Source organism: Macaca nemestrina, chromosome 5 (assembly GCF_043159975.1).
Source record: "Macaca nemestrina isolate mMacNem1 chromosome 5, mMacNem.hap1, whole genome shotgun sequence".
In the NCBI taxonomy this organism is placed as follows: domain Eukaryota; kingdom Metazoa; phylum Chordata; class Mammalia; order Primates; family Cercopithecidae; genus Macaca; species Macaca nemestrina.
In genome coordinates, this window is record NC_092129.1 from 100,559,739 (window position 1) to 100,579,260 (window position 19,522).

Sequence of the window (19,522 nt, forward strand, 5' to 3'; positions counted from 1 at the left end):
AAACTGAAGCTACAATCAGCCATAATTGCACCTCTATGCTCTATCGTGAGCAACAGGCCAGGCTAAAAAAAATCCTTAAGGACCTAAGGAGCTTGACTATAATAATTAAACTGGGATATCCTTGATTCTGATTGGCTTCAGAAGTTCAAAGGCAATTTACATGTGTCTGACTTTAGTGACTTCAGCCAACAGGAATTTTCCTTCTGCCTTACACCAGGCTTCCAGGTAATCTTAAAATATAGTAAGCTCAAACCTACCATTTGGTGCTTTCTAAAATTAGTTCTATTGCCGGAAACCCAATATCCACTGTGCTTGGCTCCCCAGTCAAGTGTCCTGTGAACTAACACATCAATCCTCACTGCCCAGTGTGTATGAAAGAGCTTTTAGCTGTTTTCATGGTTTTTGTAACAGTTCCCCAGTTGGGATTAGAGCCTTTCTTTGAATTTCAGCCTACTAGAATAAACTGCTTATCTTTTGCTAGTCCTTTTCTGGGAGTAGGACCCTCCCTACCTTTCCAAAAACTTGGTTCTGGATCCAAACAATACTTATAACATAGTACTTAGTTATAAGTATATATTAATATGCATGACTTAACTGCATATTACCACTCCCTCTGATCTTATTCCACCCTGTAGAATAACATCATTAGAGACCATCTTGGGGCAGAAGAGGATACCTTTTCAGTATGAGAACTAGACTCCTTGTCTTACTCTGATGAGTCCTGGTCTCCCCACTGCTGAGGTCTCAGCATGCCATGTAGCTGAGTTTATCAGAGTTATGAGGGTTTAATCAGAATCCCAAATCAAGTACAGTCCAGTCCAACCTATTTGAGAACTTTATCTTGTTACTTCTTTTATTATAGTTCTCTTCAAACGAGCAATGGAAAAGGCACTTCAGAATATGCAAAAGATCTGTCATTTGAAGGGGATAATTTACAAATGTGCATCACTTCACTGAGATCAGGAAATTGTTTTGTCCTTACCTCCTGTAGTGGGTATAACTGATATACAAAAATGTGTACATTTAAAAAGTATGCAATTTGATGAGTTTTTTTCATAGGAATACACTCATGAAACCATTAACAAGATAATGACTATATCCATCACTTCCAAAAATGTTCTCTTGTTAGCTTGATTTTGAACATGTTAAGTTTAAGATAGCACATGATATTCAAATTGGGATTTTTGAGTAGTTATAGAGGTCCACAGTTCAGAGGAGAGATCTGACTAAAATAAAATTGGGAGTCATCGACATATGGAAGGCATATTTAAAGCCATAAGATTAGATGAGATCACCAATAGAGAAAAAAAGGTGTCCAAGAGTTGAACCCTGTGGCCTTTCAGGATTAGGACATTCCAGGTTTATTCAAATCCTAGAGAATAATTTGTGCCAAGGGACAAAAATCAGGACACAGGAATCTGCTGCCAAGTTCAAGTGCCATATTTGTTAGGAACAGAAACTAAGTAGAAAACCAAGGATGCCTGGAATGAAATGAGCCAAGAAAAAGAAGGATGGGAACCAAGCAAAAGTTGCTGGAAATTGCCTTGGATTTAATACAGACCATTAGTCAACATGAAAACTGAAGAAGTTAGTGTCTGATCATGACTTTGCAAAGTAACAAAGTGATCTTCAGGAGAGAATAAGATGAGGAATTTAGGAGGTATGATAAGGCTTTTTCATCAGACCCTGCAGATTTGGAGAAAATGGAGCTGACCATGGACAAGTTATAAACTTGCCTAGCATTGATAAAGTATCAGCAGAGGCTGAAAACCACTAATTTTAACAAAGATAATCAGCATATTCAGTATTGTGTGGTGCTTATCTCCTTGGGAGCAAAAAGATAAGACTGGATTAATCCAAAATCAGAGATAAACTGACCAGGAGGAGCAGAGCAATAATGGGCCAAGAGTATTGAGGATGCAGGTAAAAGTGCTAAAATTACTGTATTGACCTTGTAATCCCAAGCTGATCAGGGAAGGGGAAAAAAAAAAAAAGAGAGGGCTGGAAAATTGTCACAGGTAATGACAGAGGATCAGATGTGCCATAGAAACGTGCTGCTGAAAACAAGGTAGAATAAGCCCCTCTCCAATTATACTATGGAATGAGCCATGTAACATGTGATTATTGGTTTCTCCCTTCTGGACCTGGAGTGTCAGTTCTTCTAAAGCAGAGACTTCCCTTTAATCTCTGTTTAAACTTGGTGCCTAGGACAATGTGTTGGCATCCATAAAATACCGAATGGAATGGAGTTCAACATGTTTTTTAGGGTGGAACTGGTGGCATGATTTAAATTATCCAAAAGAGACAGAAATGAGAAAAGTCAGAAGCTGTTGTGTCCTGACTGTATACCCCCAAAATTCATATTTTGAATACCCCAAAACGAAGTATAATGTAAGCCCAGAATCACTATAAATGATGAGATTCAAAAGTCAGAATTGAGATATACCCCAAAGAACACACCTTGCTATTGCCCTAGAGAATTTTAGTGTGTTTAATGCCTGTGTTCTTATTGATGCAGTTAAAGTGACCAACTATTAGCAACAAACCCCAAATTGTCCTTTGTACAAAAATAGTTTATTAGGTCAGGTGCAGTGGCTCATGCCTGTAATCCCAGTACTTTGGGAGGCCAAAGTGGGAAGATCGCTTGAGGCCAGGAATTTGAGACCAGTGGGCAACATAGCAAGACCATCTCTACAACGTGTTAAAAAGTAACTGGGTTACTTGGAGGATCTGGCTATGTGGCAGCTGAGATGGGAGGATTGCTTGAGCCCAGGAGGTCAAGACTACAGTGAGCTATGATTGTGCCACTGCACTCCAGCTGGGCAACAGTGAGACCCTTTCTCAAAAAAAAAGAAAAAGTTATTTGAAGTTATTTGCACTGTGTCTTTATTAGGCTTATATCCATATTTTTTATAACTGGAGGCCATACCATCAATAAAAACACGTTTAGTGCATTAAAAAAGATGGATATGAGCAGTAACAAAAATACAGGCCAAATAACATTATCATTGTTATCGTCATTAATTATTTTAGAGACAGGGTCTCACTCTGTCACCCAGGCTGGAATGCAGTGCCTAATCATAGCTCACTGCCACCTTGAACTCTTGGGCTCAAGGGATCCTCCCACTCAGCCTCCCAAATAACCAGGAGATCCTTCAGCATGTGCCACCAAGTTCAGCTGATTTGTATTACTTTCTGTAGGGATGGGGTGTCACTGTGTTGCCCAGGCTGCTCTTAAACTCCTGACCTCAAGTGATCCTTCCAGCTTGGCCTCCAAAAGTGCTGAGATTACAAGTGTGGGTCTCCTCACCAAGCTGCCTTTTTTTTTTTTTTTTTAAAGCAATGAGAGCTCACTCTGTAGCCCAAGCTGTTCTTGAATTCCTGACCTCAAGTGGTCCTCCTGCCTCAGCCTCCTGAGTAGCTGTGATTATTGATGTGAGTAGCCACACCTATACTAAATAATTTTAATCAACTACTTTTTTTTTTTTTTTTTTTTTTTGGAAACAGACGTGCTCTGTTGCCAGGCTGGAGTGCAGTGGTGCCATCTCAACTCACTGCAACCTCTGCTTCCTAGGTTCAAGCGATTCTCCTGCCTCAGCCTCCCAAGTAGCTGGGACTACAGGCGCACACCACTATGGCCAACCAATTTTTGTAGTTTTAGTAGAGACAGGGTTTCACCATGACCTCGTGATCTGACCGCCTCAGGCTCCCAAAGTCCTGGGATTACAGGTGTGAGCCACTGCATCCAGCCGCAACCTGTACTTTTGTATAAAAGTAGTTGATTAAGGCCAGGCATAGTGACTCACGCCTGTAATCCCAGCACTTTGGGAGGCCAAGGCGGGCAGATCACTTGAGGTCAGGAGTTCGAGATCAGCTTGGCCAACATGGTGAAACCCCATCTCTACTAAAAATACGAAAATTAGCCTGGCATGGTGGCATGAGCCTTTAATCCCAGCTACTTGGGAGGCTGAGGCAGGAGAATCGCTTTAACCCAGGAGGCGGATGTTGCAGTGAGCCAAGATCACGCCACTGCACTCCAGCCTGGGTGACAGAGCAAGACTCTGTCTCAAAAAACAAAATAAGGCCGGGCGCGGTGGCTCACGCCTGTAATCCCAGCACTTTGGAAGGCCGAGGCGGGCGGATCACAAGGTCAGGAGATCGAGACCATGGTGAAACCCCGTCTCTACTAAAAATAGAAAAAATTAGCCGGGCGCAGTGGCGGGCGCCTGTAGTCCCAGCTACTCGGGAGGCTGAGGCCGGAGAATGGCGTGAACCCGGGAGGCGGAGCTTGTAGTGAGCCGAGATTGCGCCACTGCACTCCAGCCTGGGCGACAGAGCGAGACTCCGTCTCAAAAAAAAAAAAAAAGGCCGGGCGCGGTGGCTCAAGCCTGTAATCCCAGCACTTTGGGAGGCCGAGGCGGGCGGATCACAAGGTCAGGAGATCGAGACCACAGTGAAACCCCGTCTCTACTGAAAAAAAAAAAACAAAAAATTAGCCGGGCGCGGTGGCGGGCGCCTGTAGTCCCAGCTACTCAGGAGGCTGAGGCAGGAGAATGGCGGGAACCCGGGAGGCGGAGCTTGCAGTGAGCCGAGATCGCGCCACTGCACTCCAGCCTGGGCAACAGCGTGAGACTCCGTCTCAAAAAAATAAAATAAAATAAAATAAAATAAAGTAAAAACAAAAGTACAATTTGGGAATTGTTGCTAATAGTTCATTAGTTTAATTGCTTCAATGAGAACATTAGCATTAAACACACTAAACTACTCTGGAACAATAGTAAGGTATACTCTTTGAAATATATCTTAATTCTGACTTGAATTTCATTGCTGATGGAGATTCTGAGTTTATACTACATTTCTTTTTCAAAAGTGAATGTACATTGACTAGCCCTTAAAAAAAAAAAGAAAAAAGCAGCCAGGCGTGGTGGCATGCCTGTAATCCCCGCTACTCGGAAGGCTGAGGCAGGAGAATCGCTTGAGCCCCTGAGTTTAAGACCAGCCTAGGCTCAGCAAGACCCCGTCTCAAGAGAAAGAAAGAGAAGGAGAGAAACGGAGGAAGGGAGAGAAAAACAAAGGAAGGAAGGGAGGGAGAGAGGGAGACAAACATTGTTCAGTTTGGCCACATGCCCAGAAATATTAGGATAGTTTTGAAATTCATGGACTTGTCCCCACATATTGATATAGCTCACTTTCTTGAAGGATGTTGTTTGCTTTCAATTCAATCTGTTCCTCAGGAGATTGAACCATACTGATAGACTAAGTGTGTGATGATTCAGAAATATACTAAGGTTTGCATTCATTTGTTCATTGAACAAATATCCTGAATGCCTACCATGTATAGGTACTATCCTAGGCACGAAAGATACAGTAGTGAACCAAACAAAAACCTCTGCTCTTGTGGAACTTACATTGTAGGTAGACGAGAAGGACATTATATAATAAATTATAAACTATGTTAAAAAATGAGAAGTGACACAAAAAATAGAATATGAGATATTGGGAGTGGGTTTGGGGAGATAATTAGTATTGCAGTTTCAAATGGGGATTCTCTCATCTAAGAGGCAATTGAAGTAAATGGGGTTGACAGAATAGGCTTCAATGAAAAGGTGAGATTAATTAAGCAGAGATTTACATGTGTGCGTAGCTCAATCTCTCACCTAACAGAGGGTGAGAGATTGATCTGTGCATATATCTGGGAAAAGTGCATTTCCATAGCAGTGGCGCATAAGAAGGAGCATGCATAGTGAGAAAGGAAGCAAGGCATGCAGCTTATGTAGGGCTTAATGTGTCATTGAAAGGATTTCACTCTTAGTCAAATGGGAACCACTGTGAAAGAAAACACAGAAACTCCAAGTATGATTCATACACATCAAAATCTACGAACCCTATCCCTAGGGCCCAGATTGTGGCCTCTAAATACCACTTACCACTAAAAGGAAATAGATCTGAGACAGGAAATGTACAAGATGAGCTTGTTGTACCTTGCTATAGCAGGTAGCAAGACTGTTATAGAGTTGTGTTAAAAGAACTCAGGAGGCCAAGCACGGTGGCTCATGCCTGTAATCCCAGTGAGGACTTGAGGTCAGGAGTTCGAGACCAGCCTGGCCAACATGGTAAAACCCCATCTCTACTAAAAATACAAAAATTAGCTGGGCATGGTGGCGGGTGCCTGTAATCCCAGCTACTCAGGAGGCTGAGGCAGAAGAATCGCTTGAACCTGGGAAGCGGAGGTTGCAGTAATCCGAGATCTCACCACTGCACTCCAGCCTGGGTGACAGAGGGAGATCCATCTCAAAAGAAAAAAGGAACTCAGGAGTCAACTTGGAGAGTCTCTCACTTTCCAAAGATGGAAAATTTGACTATTATTGAGCTGTAATAGAGAAAAAGACATAAAATGTCTTCAAATCTATGAATTCAGAATGATGCTTTTAAAAACTGAATTTAATAGTGTTAAAGGATGCTAATCATCAGTTTCAGAACTGCAAATAAAGGGACTTTCCAATACCAACTGTACTGACATAATCAAATAAAAAGTGATAAAAAGTTTGTCTTTATTGATATATTCCAGTTAACAATGAAAAAAGATTGGCGTAATTTGATCATCATTTTGCAACATTCTAATGAATTAATATATATAGGCAATAAATATCAACAACTGCTAACATCCAAAAAAGAGGTGATGAAATATTATATGTCCCTGAAGAAAGAATTTGACACTGCCTATTTCAGACTCTTGTCTGAAAACAATAAAAATGAATATGAATTTGATAAAGCCTCTGGATATAATTACCAATTTACAGATGACAGAGGAAAATGTTAAACTACATTACAGAGATACAATCAGCAAAATCCAGACTATAAAACTCTACAAATGATTTCTATAACAAATAAATTGCAAGGAAAGAAACCAACAAGAGATGAATGGGTAACCTATAAATCAGGAAACTGAGAAGATATATCAACATTCTCAATGTTTGCATCCCAGTTGGATTCTCATTCAATATTGTAAAAAAAAAAAAAAGATAACATTTATGAGATACATGCTTAAATACAGGCTATTTCATGTATCAAAAAATAATTGGGACTTTGTTAGGTGTGATAATGGCATTGTGGCTCTTTTTGTTGTTAAAGAGGCTGTATCTTTTAGACATACTGAGTTATTTATGGATGAAATGATTTGATGTCTGAGATTTGTTTCAAAATAATGCAGAAAACAAAGGAAGTGGTTGAAGGGTATAGATGAAACAAGATTAGCCTGAAGTTGATAATTGTTAATGTTGGATGATGGGCTCTTGGGAGTTTATTATACTCTTTCTCTATTTTTGTACTTCTTTGAAATTTATAGAATAAAATTTTTTTAATCTGTGAATTTTTTAAGTTGACTTAATTTCTAACAAGATACTGTGTTTCTTCACAATTTGATTTTATTGTGTTCTAGCTAGTGCTGTAACAGAACAGGGCCGTTTCCTGCTGCCACAAACATAGCCCACCTGTCCATATAGATATATAATGTCTTCATGATTCTACAGTGCTCTCATGTGTTCTCCTAGTGATTAAATTCAGAGTATTCCAGTCAGAGCATATGCTTTAGAGACACTTTACATGCATTAAATGAAATAATGCAGACCAGGTGAGGTGGCTCACGCCTGTAATTCCAGCACTCTGGGAGGCTGAGGTGGGCGGATCACTGGATGTCAGGAGTTCAAGTCCAGCCTGGCCAACATGGTGAAACCCCATCTCTACTAAAAATCTAAAAATAGCCGGGCGCGGTGGCTCACGCCTGTAATCCCAGCACTTTGGGAGGCCGAGGCGGGCGGATCACAAGGTCAGGAGATCGAGACCATCCTGGCTAACACGGTGAAACCCCGTCTCTACTAAAAATACAAAAAAAAAAAATTAGCCGGGCGCAATGGCGGGCGCCTGTAGTCCCAGCTACGCGGGAGGCTGAGGCAGGAGAATGGCGGGATCCCGGGAGGCGGAGCTTGCAGTGAGCCGAGATCGCGCCATTGCACTCCAGCCTGGGGGACACAGCGAGACTCCGTCTCAAAAAAAATAAAAATAAAAATAAAAATAAAAATAAAAATCTAAAAATACAAAAAATAGCTGGGTGTGGTGGCAGGTGCCTGTAATCCCAGCTACTCGGGAGGCTGAGGCAGGAGAATCACTTGAACCCGGGAGGTGGAGGTTGCAGTGAGCCTAGATCATGCCATTGCACTTCAGTCTGGGTGATAGATGGAGACTCCATCTAAAAAAAAAAAAAAGAAAAAGAAATAATGCATATAAAATGTTTAATATAGTGCTTGTCATCATGCATTAGCTATAACTGTTAATAAAATTGGGTGTTTCAATGCATATCAGTAAACACAATATTGTGAGCCACTACGTTCGAATAAGTTAGGTCCATCAGATTCCTTCAGTTAAAAAAATTTGTGATCTGTGAAGTCAGGAGTTTGAGACCAGCCTGACCAACATGGTGAAACCCCGTCTCTACTAAAAATACAAAAATTAGCCAGGCGTGGTGGCACGCTTCTATAATCCCAGCTACTCAGGAGACTGAAGCAGGAAAATCGCTTGAACCCGGGAGGTGGAGGTTGCAGTGAGCAAAGATCATGCCACTGCACTGCAGGCTGGGCCACAGAGTGAAGACTCTTGTCTCAAAAAAAAACAAAAAACAAAAAAAAAAAACCCCAGCACGGTATGGAGTGATGGCTCACACCTATAATTCCAGCACTTTGGGAGGCCAAGACACACAGATGACTTGAGCCCAGGAGCCTCCCAAGTAGCTGCAACTAGCAGGCACATGCCACCACACACAACTGGCATGTTTTTTTTTTTCTTTTTTCATGGAGACAGGGCCTCTCTCTTTTACCCAGGCTGGTCTCAAATTCCTGGACTCAAGTGATCCTCTCACCTCAGCCTCCCAAAGTGCTGGTGTGCTCCCACTTCACTTGGCAAGGTGAAGAACTCACAGCTGGAGAGTTTAATGCCAGCAAAGGATGTTTTGAGATATATGTGTGTGTGATTATATATATATATAAAATATATACATATATGTGTGTGTTACATATATATAACACACACCTATAATATATATATTATATACATTATATATATATATATATATTTTTTTTTAAGAGACAAGGTTTCTTGCTGTTGCCCAGGTTGGAGTGCAGTGGCTTGATCACAGCTCACTGTAGCTTCTAACTCTGGGCTCAAGCAATCCTGCTTCAGGTTCCCAAGTAGCTGGGAGTACAGTAATATGTCACTATGCCTGGCTTCAACGTAATAAAACTTTCCAAAATATACTTTTTATATTTCAACATATCTTCCATACATATCTCTTAATAAAACGCCATCTCTATCTTAAGATGCTTTTACTCGAATATAACATCAAACCCAAAATGGCTTAAACTATACAAATTTTTTTTTTTTTTTTTTTTTTTTTTTTTGGAGACAGTGTCTCGCTCTGTCACCAGGCTGGAGCGCAGGGGCATGACCTTGGCTCACTGCACTCTCCGCCTCCCAGGTTCAAGCGATTCTCGTGCCTCAGCCTCCCAAGTAGCTGGGACTACAGGCGAGCGCCACCAGGTCCAGCTAATTTTTGTATTTTTTAGTGGAGACGGGGTTTCACCATGTTGGCCAGAATGGTCTCAATCTCTTAACCTCGTGATCTGCCCGCCTCGGCCTTCCAAAGTGCTGGGATTACAGGCGTGAGCCACCGCGCCCGGACCTTTTTTTTTTTTCTTTCTTTTTCTTTTTTTTTTGAGACGGAGTCTTGCTCTGTTGCCAGGCTGGAGTGCAGCGGCTCCATTTCTACTCCGCAACCTCCGCCTTCCGGATTCAACTTCCACCTCCCGGGTTCAAGCGATTCTCGTGCCTCAGCCTCCCGAGTAGCTGGGATTACAGGCGAGCACCACTAAGCCCAGCTAATTTTTGTATTTTTAGTAGAGACGGGGTTTCACCATGTTGGCCAGAATGGTCTCGATTTCTTGACCTCGTGATCCGCCCACCTCGGCCTTCCAAAGTGCTGGGATTACAGGCGTGAGCCACCGCGCCCAGCCCACGTTTTTTTCTTTTATGAGACGGAGTCTCTTGTCGCCCAGGCTGGAGTGCAGTGACATGATCTTGGCTCACTGCAACCTCTGCCTCCCGGTTCAAGTGAGTCTCCTGCCTCAGCCTCCCGAGTAGCTGGGATTACAGGTGCCCTCCACCACACCCAGCTAATTTTTGTACTTTTAGTAGAGACGGGATTTCGCTATGTTGGCCAGGCTGGTCTCGAACTCCTGACCTCAGGTGATCCGCCCGCCTCGGCGTGAGCCACCACACCTGGCCAAATTTCTTAGCTCTTGTAAAAGGAAGCTCAGAGGTAATGAAAGTAAATTGATGTAAGGGCTCAGTTATTATATTAAGAACCCAGATTTGTTCCATTTTCCGCTCCATCATCCTAGGTCTGTAAGTTTTGCCCTCAGGATGGCTTCCCTCATGGTCACAAACTGGTGGCAGTAGTTCCAGACATCGTATCCAGACACAACGTTAGCCAGAGGAAAGGAGGGATTATCTCTTATTTTATTCTTCTTGAGAATGAGGAAATCTGTTCCAGAAATTTCTGACAGACCACACTTCACAGGTCATTTACCAAGATTAGATCATATATCCATTACTAAACTACTTACTATGAAGGAGAATGGCATCACTATGATTGATGTGAACCAATCATTTGGGGACAAAATGAATGTTGGGGTGTCAACCACCATGGCTAACACGACATCTTATGCACTCCTTTTTTTTTTTTTTTTTCCCGAGATGGAGTTTCACTCTTATTGCCCAGGCTGGAGTACGATGACATGATCTCGACACTGCAACCTCCACCTCCCAGGTTCAAGCAATTCTCCTGTCTCAGCCTCCCGAGTAGCTGGGATTACAGGCATGCACCACCACGCCTGGCTAATTTTGTGTTTTTACTAGAGACGAGGTTTCTCCATGACCATCAGGCCAGTCTTGAACTCCTGACCTCAGGTGATCTGCCTGCCTCGGCCTCCCAAAGTGCTGGCATTACAGGCTGAGCCAACGTGCCCGGCCTTAAACACTCTTCTACCTGAGTATAAGTGACTAACTGGGGCTGGGCACGGTGGTTCACACCTGTAATCCTAGCAGTTTGGGAGGCCAAGGCGGGTGAATCACTTGAGGTCAGGAGTTGAAGAACAGTCTGGCCAATATGGTGAAACCCTGTCTCTACTGAAAATACAAAAAAAGTTAGCTGGGTGTGATAGTGCATGCCTGTAATCCCAGCTACTCGGGAGGTGCTTGAACCCAGGAGATGGAGATTGCAGTGAGCCAGGATCAGGCCAGCTCATTTAATTTCTATCATGACAATTGTCAACATTATTAAAAATTCTCCTACTCATTCTTTTCATTGGCAATATTGAGAGCATTTTCTTTTATTCTTTTTTTATCCTTTTTTTTTTTTTTTTTTTTTTTTGAGACGGACTCTCACTCTGTCACCAGACTAGAGTGCAGTGGCGTGATCTCAGCTCACTGCAACCTGTGCCTCCTGGGTTCAAGCAATTCTCCTGTCTCAGCCTCCTGAGTAGCTGGGACTACAGGCATGTGCCACCATGCCCAGCTAATTTTTGTATTTTTAGTAGAGACAGGGTTTCACTATGGCCAGGATAGTCTCGATCTTTTGACCTTCAGATCTGCCCACCTCGGCCTCCCAAAGTGCTGGGATTACAGGCGTGAGCCACCGCGCCTGGATTATTTTTTAATTATTTTTTTTTTTTTGAGACAAAGTCTCACTTGGTTGCCCAGGCTGGAGTGCATGCCACCACACCCGGCTAATTTTTGTATTTTTAGTAGAGATGGGGTTTCATCATGTTGGCCAGACTGGTCTCGAACTCCTGACCTCAAGTGATCCACCTGCCTCGGCCTCCCAAAGTGCTGCAATTACAGGTGTGAGCCACCGTGCCCGGCTGCATTTTATTTTTGTAGATATTAAATGGTTATTTAATCAATTTTAGAAATTCAGGTTGCCTTGAATTTTATCAGGATGACAAAGTTTACAGTAATAAATAGTCCAAATGTTTAATAGTACACTGGTTATCTCTGGACAGTAGAATAATCTCTAGCTAGTGGGTTTATATTACCATTAAAAAATTAAACCTCTCTGGTAATCTATCCTCTCATATCCATTTGCAGTCATTCTAGTCTACACTACCCCCCAACATGGCCCTCTCTCTCTCAATCTTTCCACTGCACAGTCTACAGGGATAATAAACTACCCCCATATCCTCGACCTTTTTTTGTGGGCATGCATTTCTTCCACCTCCTTGCCCTAATTAAAATCTGATTCTTCCCTCCTTAGGGTACTGCTTTCTCTCGCTGCAGCTTGCTTCCTTCCTCAGGTATGAAGTTAAGGTTAGTATCTTCCTTGCCCTGTACTGCCACTTCTTTTTTTTTGAGACACAGTCTTACTCTGTCACCCAGGTGGAGTGCAATGGCACAATCTTGGCTCACTGCAACCTCCCTCCCAGGTTCAGGAGATTCTTATGCCTCAGCCTCCCTAGTAGCTGGGATTACAGACGCATGTCACCACACCCAGCCAATGTATGTATTTTTATTTTTATTTTTATTTTATTTTATTTTTTAAGATGGAGTCTTGCCCTGTTGCCCAGGCTGGAGTGCAGTGGCACAATCTCGGCTCACTGCAGCCTCCAACTCCCAGGTTCAAGTGATTCTCTGCCTCAGCCTCCCAAGTAGCTGGGATTACAGGTGTGTGCCACCACACCCAGCTAATTTTTATATGTTTAGTAGAAATGGGGTTTCACCATGTTAACCAGGCTGGTCTTGAACTCCTGACCTCAAGTGATCCACCTGCCTCTGCCTCCCAAAGTGCTGCAATTACAGGTGTGAGCCACCATGCCCGGCTTAATTTATGTATTTTTAGTAGAGACAAGGTTTCGCCCTGTTGGCCAGGCTAGTGTTGAACTCCTGGCCTCAAGTGATCTGCCCGCCTCAGCCTCCCAAAGTGCTGGGATTACAGGCGTGAGTCACCATGCCCAGACTCCCTACTGCCACTTCTTAACAATTACTCCTCCATCTTTATGTAAAACCCCTTGATCTTTTCATGTTCATATCACCTGGCTTGTCACCTTTTGTCTTACTTCAAGGCTGTCATTTTCCTACTTGGTGGTTACTGCCCCTTACTAATTTTGAAGAGTTTGAGACCAGGTTCGTGGCTCTATTCTGTAACATCTATTTCTAATATTCACAAGTCAATGTCCAAACAATTTGGTTTATTATTTCTTTGACTTCCTCCACTTTCTCCCTCCACTTCCTCCCTTTTTACCTGGGATTCCACTGTCCCATAGAGAGCCATGGATAAAATTCAAGAAGTCTGTGAACTTGGACAGGGGAAAATATGTATACTTTTACTAAACACTAACTGAAATTTAGAATTTCCTTCAATAACAAATGTAGACTGTACACCACAGTAGTACTAGCAATATCTATGGGTTTGTCACCAATAGAAAGCACAGCTGTTTTTTTCCAAAGAGTCATCTGCATCCCCATGTTTATCGCAGCACTATTCACAATAGCTAAGATATGAAATAAACCTAGGTGTCCAACAACAGATAAATGGTTAAAGAAAATTTGGGCTGGACACAGTGGCTCACACTTGTAATCCCAGCACTTTGGGAAGCTGAAGTAGGAGAATTGCTTGAGCCAAGGAGTTCAAAACCAGCCTGGGCAACGTAGCAAGAATCCATCTCTACAAAAAATTTTAAAAATTAGCTAAGTACAGTAGTGTGCGCCTGTAGTCCTAGTTCCTTGGGAGGCTGAGGTGGGAGTATCACTTGAGCCCAGGAGATTGAGGCTGCAATGAGCCATGCAGTGAGCCATGATAGCACCACTGCACTCCAAGCTGAGCAACAGAGCAAGACCCTGTCTCAAAAGAAAAAAAAAAAAGGAAAACGTGGTGTATATATACACAATGAGCTACTATTCAGTCATAAAAAAGATTACATCATGTCATCTGCAGTAACATGAATGGAACCAGAAGACACTATGTTAAGTGAAATAAGCCAGGAACAGAAAGTTAAACACAACACATTCTCACTCATGTGGAAACTAACAAAAGTTGATCTTGCCGGGCACAGTGGCTCACGCCTGTAATCCCAGCAATTTGGGAGGCAGAGGCAGGTGGATCACCTGAGGTCAGGAGTTCGAGACCAGCCTGGCCAACATGGTGAAACCCCATCTCTACTAAAAATACAAAAATTAGCCAGGTGCGGTGGCGGGTGCCTATAATCCCAGTTACTCCGGAGGCTAAGGCAGGAGAATTGCTTGAACCCAGGAGGCAGAGGTTACAGTGAGCCGACATCGCGCCATTGCACTCCAGCCTGAGGGACAAGAGTGAGACTTCGTCTCAAAAAAAAAAAAAAGTTGATCTCATAGAAGTAAAATGTAGAACAAAGGATACTAGAGGTTGGCAGGGCTATGGGAAATGGGAAGATAGGGGAGATTTGTTAAAGGATATAAAATTAAGGCTGGGTGTGGTGGCTCATGCCTATAATCCCAGCACTTTGGGAGGTCAAGGTGGGTGGATCACCTAAGGTCAGGAGTTTGAGATCAGCCTGACCAACATGGAGAAACTCTGTCTCTACTAAAAATACAAAAAACTAGCTGGGCATGGTGGTGCATGCCTGTAATTCCAGCTACTCGGGAGGCTGAGGCAGGAGAATCGCTTAAACCTGGGAGGCGGAGGTTGTGGTGAGCCGAGATTGCACCACTGCACTCCAGCCTGGGCAACAAAAGTAGAACTCTGTCTCAAAAAAAAAAAAGATACAAAATTATAGCTAGGTAGAAGGAATAAGTTCTAGTGTTCTATACCACTGTGGGATGACTATAGTTAAACAATAATATATACTTTCAGATAACTTGAAGGAGGATATTGAATGTTCCTAACACAAAGAAATGATAAATGTTTGAGATGATGGATGTGCTAATTGCCCCGATCTGATGACTATACATTATATATATTGAAACATCACTATGTACCCCCACGAATATGTACAATTATAATATGTCAACTTAAAAACATTTAAAAGTGAAAAAAAAAATCCAAAACACACAAGGAACTGAGCCAGCATGAATAAGAATTAGCAAAATCTTCAAACCTCAAGACCAGACTCACAAGGACTTCAGATACAGAAATTTTAAATAAAAATTATGAAATGAGTATGTTAAAATGTGTAAAGAAATAAAGGGAGACATTGGTATATGATACAGAAATAAAAGACCATCAAAAATAATTCGTATGATATGAAAACAATCAAATAGACATTCTGGAATAAAACATATATAATGGACAGGAGTGAATATCCCTAGGCTCCTGACCTCTCTGCATTTACAAGTAGTCTGAGCGAGAAAATGCTGGAAGACCTCAGAAGCCAAGTGGAAGCCCCAGAGTGAAGCCAGGAGGGCCTTCATTTCAGACTCAGCAGCTGCCCACGGTCGTAGTTGACACACTGCTGTAGCATGTGTGCTGTCTGAACACTGACTGGCCACCCCCACAGCCCAGAATGCTGGCATCATCTGTACTATCAGCCCAGCTTCCTGATTGGTGGAAATGCTGATGATTAAGTCTGGAATTAATATGGCTTGTCTGAACTTTTGAGTACCACGCAGAGACTATCAAGAACGTGTGCACAACTCTGGAAAGCTTTGCTTCGAACCCCAATCTCTAGCGGCTAGTTGCTGTGGCTCTGGACACTAATGGGCCTGAGATACGAACTGGGCTCACACAGAGCAGTGTCCCCATGGAGGTGGAGCTGAAGAAGGGAGCCACCTTCAGATCACACTGGATAATGCCTACATGGAAAACTATGATTAGAACTTCCTGTGGCTGGACTACAAGAACATTTGTAAGGTAGTGGAAGTGGGCAGCAAGATCTACAGATGTAATAACTTATTTCTCTGCAGGCAGAGCAGAAAGGTACTGACCTCCTGGTGATAGCAGTGGAAAATGGTGGCTCCTTGGGCAGCAAAAAGGGTGTAGACCTTCCTGGTGGCTGTGGACGTGCTTGCCATGTCAGAAAAGGACATCCAGGATCTGAAGTGTGGGGTAGGATTGGATGTGGATATGGTGTTTGCCTCTTTCATCCACGTGGCATCTAATGTCCATGAAATTAGAAAGGCAATTATTGCACATTGGAGCAAGCTGCCCACTTGCCCACCGGAGTTAGGCTCTTACCTTCCCACAGGAACTAAGACCCACAGCTATTTTTATATATCTTACAGTTCAGATCAGACACAAATATGTAAACCTCTACATTACTTCTATGTAGAAATTATGTTTCTCTTTAAGCCTGTCACAGATTTTGTTATTTAATGCAAAGAAGCACATATATTACTATGGGACACTTTTGGTTTGTTTAAATATTTTGATAGTTGTATATTAATGTAAAGGGTTTCATTTGTAATCTTGTACAGACGGTCCCCAACTTACAATGGTTCAACTTATGATTTTTCATCTTTACAATGGTGTGAAAGCAATGCATTTTCAGTAGAAACTGTAGGTCAAATACTCATAAAATCATTGTGTTTTTCACTTTACTGCAATATTTAATAAAGCATATGAGATATTCAACATTTTAACTTTGCGTTAGATGATTCTGCCTAATTATAAGATAAAGTAAGTGTTCTGAGCACATTTAAGGTAGACTAGGAAAACTATGATATTCAGTAGGTTAGTTATATTAAATGCATTTTCAACTTACAATATTTTCAGTGGGGTTTATTGGAACATAACTTCATTGTAAATTGAAGAGCATCTTTTATGCATTTTAAAATATTTTTTGAGAAGGGGTCAATAGGCTTCATCAGACTGGCAAAGTCGTCTATGGCAAGAAAAGTTAAGGACCTCTGCATTTCATATCAAATTCTACTTGTTTTTAACTTCCCTTCCTATCCAGCCTAATTTCAAGGTTTATTGGTGGCCCTCTCATGCAATATTCCCAACTTCCTTACCCTGTCTTCTTTCCTGGGCAACTACTGAAATCACTTTTGCAAAAATTATAACAATGAGAGAAATCTAACATAACTGACTCTATCTTGCTTCTAACCTCACAAGACCTAACTACTCTTGCTCATTCTCGGGCACAGTTCAAACTAACTATGGGAAGAATTTAGTTGATAGTTTAAAGCAAGGATGATAGCAGTCCCTTCTTAAAACTAACCCCTTATTGTTCAGGAACCAAAACTGCCTCCCTAAAGCTAATGAAAGTCCACAATGTTAGAATTATGGGAGTGGCCTGAATTCTGTGAAGACGTAGACACAGTTAAACGATAACAAGCCATTGTTCCCTAGCTTACTTTTCTGTAAGTGTTTACTGTTCAGGAGTTACATAGCTGGAGGTCACAAGATTTGTAACCCTAATTGCTCCTATAAATAACATTACCATTGTAAAATCTAAAACTGGTCTTTGAGATATTTTTCAGACTTCGGCATCCTGGCAGATGCTAGCTGTACCTGTGGCCCATGCCAAAGAACTGACTCTATGGGTCCTGTGATTCCCTGACACCCCCCCACCCCATGCAGAAACTGATTCAGGGCACAAAGACAGTTTCAAAGTCCCTATGATTTCATCCCTAATCAATCAACAGCATTCATTCTCTAGACCCAGCCCACCAAATTATCCTTCAAAACCCTAGCCTCTGAGTTCTCCGGGAGGAAGATTCAAGAAATATCTCCCATTCTTCCATCCAGTTGCCTTGCTACAATTAAACTCTCTGCTGCAACACTGCTATCTCATTGTATTGGCTTTTCTGTGCAGTGGGCAAGAAGAATCCATTGGTCTGTAACACTACCTGGAAAAACCTAGCTATGGATTGATTCAACCAATTGCCTTTCCCAATAACATGCCAGTATTACTGAGCCTTGCTGCCTAAATCATATGGCAGTGCAGACTTATGCCACCATAAATTTATGGTCTCCAACTCAACCAGGTTCTCAATACTACAGGCAATTCTTGTTTCCCTTATCAGTTTTCTTTCTTTTTTTTTGAGACGGTGTCTCATTCTGTTACTCAGGCTGGAGTGCAATGGCATGGTCTCGGCTCACTGCAACCCTGCAACCTCCGCCTCCCAGGTTCAGTGATTCTCCCACCTCAGCCTCCTGAGTAGCTGGGACTACAGGCATGTGCCAACACACCCAGCTAATTTTTGTATTTTTAGTAGAGACAGGGTTTCACCATGTTGGCCAGGTTGGTCTCAATCTCCTGACCTCATGATACATCTGCGTCAGCCTCCCAAAGTGCTAGGATTACAAGCATGAGCCACCGTGCCCAGCCACTTTGTCAGTTTTTGTTCCTCAGACTTCCTTTCTCCTCCACATCTCTTCACTCCTTCCTCCCCTATCTCAATTCTTTCCTCACCTAAAAATATGGTTTTACCTCCCTCTTCATGGAGAATTTTGATGTTGTCAGACAACACAATTTCCTTACACCAGTTTTCACATGTATCCACTGTTTTTCATTCCCTCTCACTACAATAGAATGGTGTCCTCTGGGGTAAGGCAAATTTCTCCTCCAGTGCTCTGAATCACATTCATTCATTCATTCATTCATTCATTCATTCATTCAACAAATACAGAATTTACTAGTTTGTTATAGGTTGAATTATGTCTTCCCAAAAAAGATATGTTGAAGTCTTAATCCCTAGTACCACAGAATGGAAATAGGATCATTGCAGATGTAGTGAGTTAAAATGAGGTGACGCTGGAGTAGGGTGGGTCCTATCCAATATGACTGCAGTCTTTATAACAGAGGGCCATAAAAAAGACAGACACAGAGAGAACATCATGTGACGATAAAGGTAGAGGTTGGAGTTATGCACTACAAGACAAGGAATGTCATAGATTGCCTGTATACCACCAGAAGCTGAGAAGAGGCAAGAAAGGTTTCAGAGGGAGCATGACTCTGCCAACTTTGATTTCAGACTTCTAGCCTCCAGGACTGTGAGATAACAAATTTTTGTTGTTTTGAGCCACCCAGTTTGTGGTACTTTGTTATAAAAGCCCTAGGAAACTAATGTGCTATTATCAGCACAAAACAGTAAGCAAAACAAAGATCCCTGCCCTTGCTGTAGAGCTTAACTGCCCTTCTAAAAGCCTAGACATATAGATTATCTCTTTTTTATCCTCTGTTTTCTACTTCTCCCTCTCTTCTGGCTCCTCTCACTTTTAAATGTCCCAAATCTCTTTATATAAAAATTATAATATTCCTTGCCTTCAAGTTTCCTTCTAGCTACCAAGTTATTCCAGTCTTCTTTTACAGTCACATTTCTTGAAAAAGTTGTCTACACCTGCCTTGTATGCTGATCTACTCACATTGTAGCCCACTGCATTCTCATCTTTGCTTCCATCACTCCACTGAATTTGTCCTTGCCAACGTCAACAGTTAACAGTCTTAGCCACCACCTTTTTTTGCCTTGATTATTATAGTGCCCTCTATATTGGTCTTTT

At 42.2% G+C, this 19,522-nt stretch overlaps 1 pseudogene; it reads left to right on the top strand.

The window, feature by feature from the left end:
* The first annotated feature begins 1,644 nt into the window (after nucleotides 1–1,644).
* Nucleotides 1,645–18,139, top strand: LOC139355349 (pyruvate kinase PKM pseudogene; annotated as a pseudogene).
* Nucleotides 18,140–19,522: the final 1,383 nt, after the last annotated feature.